Source organism: Felis catus, chromosome B2 (assembly GCF_018350175.1).
Source record: "Felis catus isolate Fca126 chromosome B2, F.catus_Fca126_mat1.0, whole genome shotgun sequence".
NCBI lineage: Eukaryota > Metazoa > Chordata > Mammalia > Carnivora > Felidae > Felis > Felis catus.
The window spans coordinates 89,728,919-89,740,772 of NC_058372.1; the positions used below are offsets into that span (position 1 = coordinate 89,728,919).

Below are 11,854 nucleotides of genomic sequence, written 5' to 3' on the forward strand. Positions count from 1 at the left end.
TACCAGGATGAGTGCTCCTGAGTGTTCACAGAAATGTTTATTTTAAATGTCTTAAGCTGAAAATAGTCAAAATGCCCATTAACAATGGGATGGATAAATCAATTGTGATATAGTCATACAACGAAATGCTTCACAATACTAGAGGGAACAGATCACAAGTACACAGAGTAACGTGGATGAATCTAATGACTTAAGGTTAGGCAAAAGCAACACTTCATACAGTATGACTATATTTACACGGAATTTAAAAACACAGGCAAAACTAATCTATATTATTAGGGATAGATTTAATCATGGTAAAAATAGAAAGAAAAGCAAAAGAGTGATAAGTGGAAAAGTCAGAAGATGGGAGGCTTTTATGTATGGTTCTGCCAGTTACATTAACAGTAAAAATTTTAAAAATGCAGTCCAATATCTAATCATATGGTTTGAAGACAATTATCCAAATCTCTGTTCTTTCTTCTTTAGTAATTCTTACCTTATGCTTAATTTTCCTACTTTGCTTCTGTTCTCTTTTATTTTTCATCCAGTTATTTCAAACATTAAAAATCAGCTAATATAAATGTTAAATTTGATTGTGATTCTGTTATGCTGAAATTCGATGTCAAAATATATGCAAAAATCTTGCAAAAGAGCCATTTTCAGGCAAAACCGTTATATATGACTGGCTGAACTCATTGAATAATCTCATACAGAGAAACATATTCACAGTCAGGCACCTCGTGTTGTTTTAAAAACAACAAATGTGGCTATTTGAAAAAGCCAAGATGACTAATTTATTTCAGTTTTCATTCTGTTATTTAGATCATGAAAAACCAATGCTTAATAAAGATTTTGGGGGATACACAAAAATAGTGTTTAATAGGTAAAAATGAACTTTTATGACAATTGCTTTTTAAGCATTTCCACAAGGTCAATAAGGAAAATATGGATTACATATTCAGAATAATAGGTTTGGGCACATATATGCATTTTTAGAAATGATGATTTAAGTTTAAGACATAGGTAAACGTTTTTCAATGAATTATGTATAGCAATATCTGTTACCTCCCAAATCATTTATGTATTTAAATATCTCTTCTCCAAATATAATCTATAGGTATATGACTCCCTAAGTTTTAGTCAACAGTCATGCTAATAAGTATGTTTCTAAGGCTAATGGCTTTATGTCTAAGATTGGGAGTATAATTGATAAGGCTAAATATTATTTTTTTTAACGTTTAACAAAAAAAAAATTTGCTAAGTCAGAAGGCTCGCCTGTGATTGACAATTCCTAGGCTATTAAAGTTTTAACCCAAATCTCTTCAGCTCCACCTTTCCATCTCCCTATACCTTTTCCTTTATTCATCTCCTGGCTCTTGAATTCTGTGAAGAAGATAGGAACTTCAGAGAGTGGGAAAAGGAGTTATCTGTAAAAGAATACGATGTGTGGAAAGAACCCTGAAAGTAAACTGTAAACTTTAATCTAAAACCTTTGTTCATGTCGTTACAAACCAGACAAGGTAAGAACCCTGTGACCTTGGCAGTTACTGTTTTTCTCCCGAGGTCGATTAAAACCTTTATTGAGCATCTCCCGTAAATGCTGCAATTTAAAGTAAAGGCAAATGGGTGTATTTGTAAAAATTCTATACAATTGAAATTTTATGAATCCTTTGGTCATATTTATAAGAAGTTTCTTGCTTTACTAATTCGCCTAATTTCCAATTTGAGAAATTCACCCATTGAATAATAAATTCCTATCAATGAAAATAACCTTCTTGTCCTTTACCTTGTCTTGTTAGCTGTGGCAGGTAGCTGCCTTCCTTCCCTCTAGGTATATGAACATGAAAAAAGCTAAACATGAAAAGCTACTGTTAACAATATTTTGTGCTTCATAAGGCTTAGAAAATACCATAATCTTATCTTTCTCATTCTTATTTCTTATTCTTATACCTTAGTAGACACTGCTTGTTGGTTAAATATACAGAAACAAAATATTAATTCACTGATAATTGATAAATATTAGCTGTTAGAAATTTTAAGCATTATTTATTTAAATTATGTTCATATTTTAAATATTGTTAATATTTACATAGGAAGTTTTTTTTACAATCTTTCATACAAAGAATCTCTCAATTCTTTTCTTTTTTTAATGTTTATTTATTTATTTATTTAAAAAATGTTTTTAACATTTATTCAGTTTTGAAAGGCAGAGAGAGACAGAGGGCGAACAGGGGAGGGGCAGAGAGAGAGGGAGACACAGAATCTGAAGCAGACTCCAGCCTCCAAGCTGTCAACACAGAGCCTGACATGGGGCTCGAACCCACAAACCATGAGACCGTAACCTAAGCTGGAGTTAGACACTTCATCGATTGTGCCACCCAGGTGCCCCAAGAATCTCTCAATTCTTAGGTAACATTTCATTATATCTAAGCGCCATTTTCATCCAGGACAACTCCCTCTAATGGTTATAATGAGAATCAGTGCTTTCTCTGACTTATTTCACTTAGCATAAAACTTTCTAGGTCTATCCATGTTGCAAATGGCAGGATTTCATTCTTTATCTAATATTCTATTGTACATGTATACATGTTCTTTATCCATTCATCAGTTGGTGGACATTTGGGCTCTTTCCATAATTTGGCTATTGTAGATAATGCTTTTATAAACATTGGGGTGCATTTCACTCATATATGGAATTTAATAAACAAAACACTCATAGGGGGAAAAAAGAGAGGCAAATCAAGAAGCTGGCTCTTAACTATAGAGAATAAACTGATGGTTACCAGAGGGGAGGTGGGTGAGGGGATGGGTGAAATAGGAAAGGGGATTCAGAAGGGCACTTGTCGTGATGAACACTGGGTATTGTATATGTAAGTGTTGAATCACTAAATTGTGCACGTGAAACTAACATTGCACTGTATGTTAACTAACTGGAATTTAAATAAAAATTAAAAAAAAGAAAACCAGTGTTAAATAAGATTAACTTAATAAATACTCCTTTGCAGAAAACTATCTACATTATCTCTATCAACCCTCATGGTACCTCTGGGGTGAACCCATCCACCCAGGTATTACATGAAAGTACTTCCCCCTTGAAATTTCTAGGCATAAAACTTTTTCATTTACTAAATTGCAAGTTTTGACGCTTATTTGAAATATAACTCCAGAAAACTGGTCCTAAATAGTTGAAGACATCTTTTTGTAGGAAGATTTTCTTCTTAAGAAAAAAAAAAGGAAATTTATGCTTGTGAGGTTGGTGTTGAGAGAAGACTGACAGTGTCAGTTTAATGTATTCTGATTCACATTGTTCATCTATATACACTGACATCTTCATACATACACAATTTATTCATGATGGGTAGGACAAGCAAATGGAGGAATGAATATAAAGGAAATTAGATGTTTTTTTTTTAAAAAAAAGAGTGTTAAGAAGTCTGAAAAGTGATAAGAAAACGTACATGGCAAAGAAGAGCATGATGTAGAGAATAAATCAAAAGAACAGATGATGAGTTCACTTACATTGCAGCAATATTTCACACAAGTTTGATTATTTAAAAAAAATCCTAATATAATAATCCTCAACTATTTTCCAATGAACATAATCATGTTGATGGGATTAAGTGGATCTAATGAGCCAGCTTTATGGCTACTTGTCTCATTACTACTTTCAAGTTAAATATCAGGAAAAAAATTATATGGGGAAAAATCCTGCTAATACCTAGCAAAATTAATAAGGATGTTTCAATAGCCATAAAGCACAAAATGTAACACTTACATTTGCCTGCTATACCTCTGCTCCATACCCCCCACACTGATGAGTAAGAAATACACTATATATGTATTTTTAATGTTTATTTATTTTTGAGAGAGAGACACACAGAGTGCTAGTGGGGGAGGGTCAGAAAGGGAGGGAGACACAGAATCTGAAACAGGCTTCAGGCTCTGAGCTGTCACCACAGAGCCTGATGCGGGGCTTGAACTCACAGACTGCGAGATCATGACCTGAGCCGAAGTCGAACGCTTACCTGATGGAGCCACCCAGGCGCCCCTCCACTTAATCTTTAATCTACAGTGAACACCTTTAGAAACTGTTAAAAGGTAAACTGAGGCACATTAAAATTTTTTTCAAGAGTTTGAATGAACACCGATTGAAATCAAGTAACACCAAACTGAAAGTGGTTGGGGGTGCCCCATCGACAGGGACAAGGGGAAAAGTTTTTATAGAGAAGGTGCAGAAGCAACACAAGAAAATTATTTGATTGGCTTAGCTTACACTTGTCCTATTTGGGAAAGCCTAGTTGGCTGTTTGTGCCTGGTTGTTCTTAAGTGTTATTTTTCTCAGATTCAAGGGCATAGACTTCAGCATAGGGTTTCGTTTGCTTACATAGGGTACCAAAGCATTAGGGGCACTTCGGTCTAATGGCCTCCTTGTTTAATTACTTGAACAAAACATAGTACCAGTTTTAGCTCAAAACACTTCAGACCGTAAAGAGAAGCAGAAGAAAGGGGATCACTCCCATGACCCCGTCTCTATCTGTTGACTATCTAGACAGCAGCTACAATGACCTGATCTAACATGGCAAACCAGGCTTCGTCACCATTTACAGCTAGAAAGAAAACCTTCTAGGGATTACTCTCACTTGTCAGCTTCCCATATATCTCTAAGTGACAAAGGAAGCTGGAGAGAAGGGACTAACAGAGTTTATCCTAATGAAGAATATACCATGAGTTGGTGGTGATGATGAAAAAGTATGGTCAGATAGGCTGGGGGTGTGTTTTAAACATACCTGCCTCTATATTTCTGCCTCTCATCTACTTTGAATAAGTAGAGCTGAACACTGTAATCAATGTAGCCTAAACAACTGAACTTTATGTTCAAAGTTGAATGATACAAAGGCATTTCACTTTTTATCTCAAACATTCATACTATCTTTCATCTGAATTCTTTTTCTAAGTAACCAGAGAGAAGCTTCTCTTCATTGGAATGATGAAGGAAATGGATCTCACATCTAGTGGTCTGACAGGAGCAGATGCAGATTTGTGGGTCCATTAGCTTATACAGTGGGGAGGGGTGCTCTTTAAGAAAAAAACAAGTCACAAATACAAATTTCAGTGCAAATGTTTCTTTAGAATGAGAAAAGACACGACACATTACAAATGTTAAAAAGCTAAAAATACCCTAAACACAAAATCCAGGAAAATAACATAATATTTTATTAATTGCCTAACAAGTACTTTTCTCCTACATGTTTTGGTTGCATAATCTTTAATTATCTCTTCAAATGACAACACATATGAAATATCATCTGTGTCACAGTTCAGAATCTATAGCCTTAGGAAACTATGTGATTTTGCATAAGCCTCAACTTTTTATGTCTGAGTTTTTTTTTTTTTAAGTTTATTTATTTACTTAAAGAGAGAGAGACCTAGTGTGAGTGTGGGGGGGGGGGAACAGAGAGAGAGAGAGAGAGAGAGAGAGAGAGAGAGAGAGAAGGAGAGAGAGACAATCCCAAGCAGGCTCTGCACCATCAGCACAGCGCCTGATGCAAGGCTCGAATCCACAAAACCACGAGATCATGACCTGAAACGAAATTGAGAGTTGGATGCTAAACCAATTTAGCCACCCCAGCACCCCTGTCTGATTTTTTTTTTCAGCCTAAGGAAAAACCAGTTATCATCTGGTGGGCACCAACTGTGCACGGATTTGGGGCATCTCTGGTTGGCCTCGGGGCTCTAGGAAATGCAGCCACTAATGGTGGTGACTGGCATGTGGGAGGCTGGCTTCTGGAGGTGCTGCTCGTGTAGCCCAGCTGCTCCACAGCTCAGTCCTTCAAACCAGCACCTACTCATGCTTTTGTTCCAAAACACTACCCCAGGTGTGGCTGCTACAAGCCAGCCAAGGCTTTCATCTTTCATGAAGCATCACCTGTAACTCTTTGACAGCACTCCCCACCTACCTCATGTTTACCGATGCCCCTACCTGACCTCCAGCTGCCTTCAAGCTCCTGGGTCCTACCTGAGCTCACTTTCTGGCAGCTTCTTTTGCACCGGCACCTTTCAGTCTCTGCATCTGGACTGCTCAAGCCTGGCCAAGGTAAGGAGTGCTGGCTGGGATCCAAGGTCTGCTGCTCAAATTTGTTTTACCTTTAATTTAAGGGATTTGCTTTCTTTGCTAGTGTTCTCGCCTCATACACTTGCTGGCCCCTTGCCACACACATTTCTTTGTCAGCTACTCACATATTCCATATCAAAAGCAATCTTAGGCTTATAGAGACCATATAGCTAATCATTAACTGACTTACTGATTTTAAGTTTAATTTCATTTTTATTATGGAGTTACATTTAGTGAACTTGGTTTGATGTAAGTAAATGCTTAACTTTTGATAAGTGATTAAGGTCTGGGATGCATTCTGACATGTTATCCCACTCATTCATGAATCATTCTCCAAATGTGTGAATAAAAATTAGCCTTCCTCTGCTCAAGCATTATCTAACATTTTAATTAGCACGTTCACAATCTCCTTCGACCTTGAACTGTATTAGCTGGAAGGGAATGTTCTTTGCAGATTTCAAAACAGGTTAGAAAGTCCAGACTCTTACATTCTAGCCCTTCATTTTATAAACTCTTTAGATTCTTTGGAAAACTCCAGTTTATCATTTTGCCAGAGAAGGTTTTTTTTTCTTTTTTTTAAACAATTGTTGGAAATACATTTTGAAGGAAATTTACTCTTTGCTTAGGAAGAACAGAGTATCTATGACATTGTTGGCAGTTGTGGCGTGGGATCAGCCAGAGTAGGGCTCTGTCAATACTTTCATGGGACCTAGTTTTACTTTCATGAGCCCCTTCCTCCATAAAAACTTAAAATTATACCTTATAATTGTATTGGTATAAATACAAATATAATCCAGTTTGGATTCTATTTATTTTTCCCTTTTGAATTTATAAGAAATGAAAACATTTTCATTGGCCTGTAAAAGTTTTGTGGGCCCTGGGCATTGTGGCTTCTGTGCCTAATGGATGAGTCATTTCTACTTATCTTTATATTTAAAAAAAATACAACAAAGTATTGACTTAGAAACTCAAAATGTCATGCTATTCCCTCAGCTTTGAATGAAGACGACTCACTTAAAAGCAAGGCTATAACCAGTCCATGGAGCCACCATGAAGCTTACTAGATGATGAGTGTAATTTATAATGCTAACATTCAGTCTTGGGCCATATCATAGGTTTATTTCTGGAAATAAATATAAACTGAATGTAAACACTTCTAATATGTGGTGAACTCAATAATTAGAGCCAAAAATTGAGTGGGCAGGGAAAAAAACACACTCTGAGAATCAACTTCAGCAGATTCCAGTGTTATGTGACAAAGGTATGGAGATTTGTGAAGGAAGAAAGAGCAATGGGACAGCCTGTCTGATGAGCCACAACCAAAGGCAACGTTTCAGCAGCTTCAGGAAGATGACCCTCCACCTACTTGCTTGATGATGCCGGAAACTAATTTAACTGAGAATGCAGACTTTCAAATCCATAGTTAAAATATTGCTTCTAATGTGAAAACTCCTGAGAAAATGAAGTATTGTATTAAACGCATGATGCAGAATTAAAGATCGCCACCTGAACTTTCTCTGAAAGCAGGTTGTGTTGAGGGGAAATGTTCTGGTTTTGCCTAGCTTTTAGAATCTAGAAGAGGCTATGGGAGCTCAAGATGGTTCGTTAGAAGCATAGGTCATCCACTGGCCTTCCCTGAAGGAAGAAGATAGCGTGGTGGGGGTGGGATGGGGAAGATACAAAGGGGGACAAGTACCCTTCTTCACAACTGGTACTATAATCAGAGTTAAGAGGGCAGTGGACTTTCTAGGGCAGTGTTAGAGAGTCTTTTGATGTTGGGTGGAGTGTAGACTGGGATAGGACTGTGGAGACGAGAAGGTGCCATGACTAAAGTTAGGCCAAGAGAACCAGCAGGGCTCCTGGTACAATTGTGCAGGTTGTGCACAGCTCAAGGGTGCCACATCTAAGGGAGGGCGGTTTATTTACTTTGTAGACATCATAAGTTTGTATATTTATTAAAACAGTTTTCTGGCTGATGGTAGTAGAGTACTTTGTTTTAATTAAATTGACATATTTTGTCCATTTTCTGACAGATGGGAAGAAGAGAGTCTCTAAATTGCAGAAAGGCACATTTTGTTTAGTATCCTTGTACCCCTTCAGGAAGTTCCTTAGCTTGAAAAAATTCCTGCATTTTGTTCTCATTGACGACAGGAGTCCTGTTTTGTTTTGATCCCCACCCCCATGATTTTTTTCCTATCACATAATATAGGAGCACAGTTTACCGATGAAATTGACCTTTCCCCAAGCTTTGTGCAGTGGCAGTATTGTAGCCAATGAGGTCTATCTGAGGCGCGATTATTGCTAATTGAAATTGAACTTTCCCCAGAACCATCGTAGTCACCAGCCAAATGTGACTGTTGAGCATTTGAAATATGGCTTGTTTGGATGGAGATGCACTGTATGTGTAAAACACACTGGATTTTTAAGACAAAGTGTGAAAAATATAAAATAGTTCCTCAATGACAAGTTTATATGGAAAATACATGGGAATGATAATTTTTAATATAATGGGTTAAATGAAATATATTAAAATTAATTTCACCTGTTTATTTTTAGTTTTTAAATGTGCCTACTAGAGGGGCACCTGGGTGGCTCAGTCAGTTGAGCATCAGACTCTTGATTTCCGCTTAGGTTGTGAACCCAGTGCACTGGGATTGAGCCCCATGTTGGCTCTGTGCTAAGCGTGGAGACTGCTTGAGATTCTCTGTCTCGCTCTCTCGCCCTTTTGCTCTCTCACTCTCACTCTCTTCCCCCCCCTTACTTCCTGTGTGTGTACTTGTGTGCTCTGTTTCTCTAAAAAATAAAAAGATTGTTAAATGTGGCTACAAGAAACTTAAGTTACATATGTGGCTTGCGTTGGTGGCTCATATTTCTGCTGTACAGAGCTCTGCCTTAGAAGGCTGACTAGAAAAAAACATCCTTGGTAATAATTTATACAATAATTATTTACATTATCTCCAATTTAGTACCCTTTAGTTAATAGTATTCCGATCCACTTCATATTATTTTTAAGAGTTACATGAGGCATAATCTTAAATAGGGTTAAAGAAGAACATTTCTGAAAAATATATGTTTCTTCGCGGCAAAGATGTTAAGTTGAAAAGAAAAAAAAATCATTTTTTTATGGCTTGGCACTTTGCCCAGATAATTACAAGCTTTTATTTGGAGAAGAGTGTTGTTTGTTCCTGAAAATCTGCTAGCGTTATTTAAGTAGCCTCATATGAACATAGTGACTCATGTTTGGTATAAGATTTTTGTTTAATCTGATCGCTTCAATTTATATACTGATTATGGTTTTACAGTTGTATTATTTTGTAATAGTTTGTTTTGTAGTTTATCTATAAGATGAGAAAGTAAGCATTGTAAAAGCATACTAGCCAGCTTTACTCAACCAACTAGGGATCTTTGTTCAATAGTAGCTTCTAGATATGTGACTTTTCCTCAGCACCACAGCTTTTCCTAAGGGCATGAGTGAGATGGACCAAAGGAACGTCAATATACTCCATTGAATCTGGACTGGTCTCATGCTAAGTAGAGATAACCTTGCCTGGGAGTATCTGGTTGCCAGGCCAGGCCAGGCCAGGTCAGGCTGAGATTGAAGCTGCTTTTGTGTGGAAGTTGTGTGTGTGTGTGTGTGTGAGAGAGAGAGAGAGAGAGAGAGAGAGAGAGAGAGAGAGGAACTGGATGAGGAAAACAGAAGAGAGGGAGGGGGAGAGAGGGAGAGAAAGAGAACTTTCTGATATAATCTTTCTAAGGACTATCTATTAGCACCAATAAAACATCATCTATATTGGGACTTTCAGGGTTGAATCAAACCCTCGCTTGTCCTAAAAATTGGGAGTGAGGTGTGTAGCAGAAATGACAATGTAGAAGAATTCTTTATTGTGTCAGTATTCAGTGTTCCACATATAGGTACTGCTCACATAACACTAATTTCCAAAACATCAAAGAAAAGATATGTTCATTCAGATGGTACAATCCCAGAAGGGATGCATGAAATATTTAGTATTCGTTTCTGCTTTAGGTTTTAGGATAAAAAGTTATTACGTATTTGAGTAGATGTCAAGATGGGGTTGTGAATTTAACAAAAGAAACCCTTAGATAATTTACACTTCTTTCATTGTGGTTTATATACACAATGGAGATGAGATGAGAAAGAATGAAATACGGCCCTTTGTAGCAACTTGGATGGAACTGGAGAGTGTTATGCTAAGTGAAATAAGCCATACAGAGAAAGACAGATACCATATGTTTTCACTCTTATGTGGATCCTGAGAAACTTAACAGGAACCCATGGGGGAGGGGAAGGAAAAAAAAAGGTTAGAGTGGGAGAGAGCCAAACCATAAGAGACTCTTAAAAACTGAGAACAAACTGAGGGTTGATGGGGGGTGGGAGGGAGGAGAGGGTGGGTGATGGGCATTGAAGAGGGCATCTTTTGGGATGAGCACTGGGTGTTGTATGGAAACCAATTTGACAATAAATTTCATATATTGAAAAAAATTTACACTTCTTTCAAATAGGTCAAGTGCTCATAGAAGAAGAGACATTTTAGTCTGACAATCAGAAATCTACTACAGTAAAAACAAGGGTCTTCCTAACTGCTGATCCTTACTTGGTCGTCAAAGGTAATGCTTCATCTGCTTGTTTATTTTTATTATTGTTATTATTTTTAATTTCAAAAGTACAGACTTCCCTAAGCTGTGGTCCAAATAAAAAGGTAACAGTTCATATATCTATCACTCATTATTCTATATTGAAGGCAGAAAACAAAGATATTTTATTTAACAATAAAATAATAACCGTGAGCACCTAACCTCCCCATCTCAGGCACCTGAGCCCTCATCCTGGAAAGAAAAAAAAAGTTGCTTGTTGCTAAAAATCTGCTAGCATTATTTAAGTAGATTCATATGAACATAGTGGTTGTTGTTGTTGTTGTTTAGCACACACTTGATTTTCATCCCCGCTTTTTAAGACTTGGACCCTTTTCTCTCTAGAGTGAGTTGAATGGTGCCCCCTGATAAGGGGTGTTTATGGGAAAGAATTCCTGATATGAACCCAGTCACAGCCTAGGAAACATTTCTGAAGCCTGAAGCCACTGACCTATTAAAATAATTTCACAAAGGATAAGAGGATTTAGAGTCTTGTGTCACTATTAAAAGTTCTAGAGCCTGAATGCCTGAGACTGAACCTGACTCTGACACTATCTGTGACCTTGGACAGGTCATTTTACTTTTCTATGCCTTAGAATTTTCATCTGTAAGTTGGGGAATAATAATAGTACCTACCTCATAAGGGTTGTTTTGAGGATTGAGTGAAATAATGCATTTAAAGCCCCATGCCAGATGTAGAGTAAGTGCTCATGAATATTAGCTATAATTTAATTATTCTCACTGCTCTATGCCCAAGTCTTTAAAGTATTTGTGCAGAAAATGAAATTGACAACTATTTGTTTCTTTCATATATTTCCGTAACATGTTCTTAATCTGCTGCATTTCCAATGATGTGAAGATACCTGTTGTTATAGTGGCCCCCTCTTTTCTCCAAACTTTGGGGTTCTGCCTTCCTTTTGCTGTCACCATCACTGCCTCCTCTCTTACTCAGTCACACTTGCCCCTACACAAGTACACTGTGTTGCTTTAAGATTTCAGAGGGCAAAAAGGGACTAGTCAATTAAATAAGCATCTCCTGCCCCATCACCATCTTCTGTAATTCCTTCTTCTGTGTATCTAGGAAATTGCTGGGGAATGACATTTAGGAGG

At 37.2% G+C, this 11,854-nt stretch overlaps 1 non-coding gene across 1 annotated transcript; it reads left to right on the forward strand.

The window, feature by feature from the left end:
• The first annotated feature begins 8,338 nt into the window (after positions 1-8,338).
• On the forward strand, positions 8,339-8,478 carry LOC111560732. Its single transcript, XR_002742711.2, has one exon. It is a non-coding gene; the product is annotated as a U4 spliceosomal RNA (small nuclear RNA).
• The last annotated feature ends 3,376 nt before the right edge of the window (positions 8,479-11,854 follow it).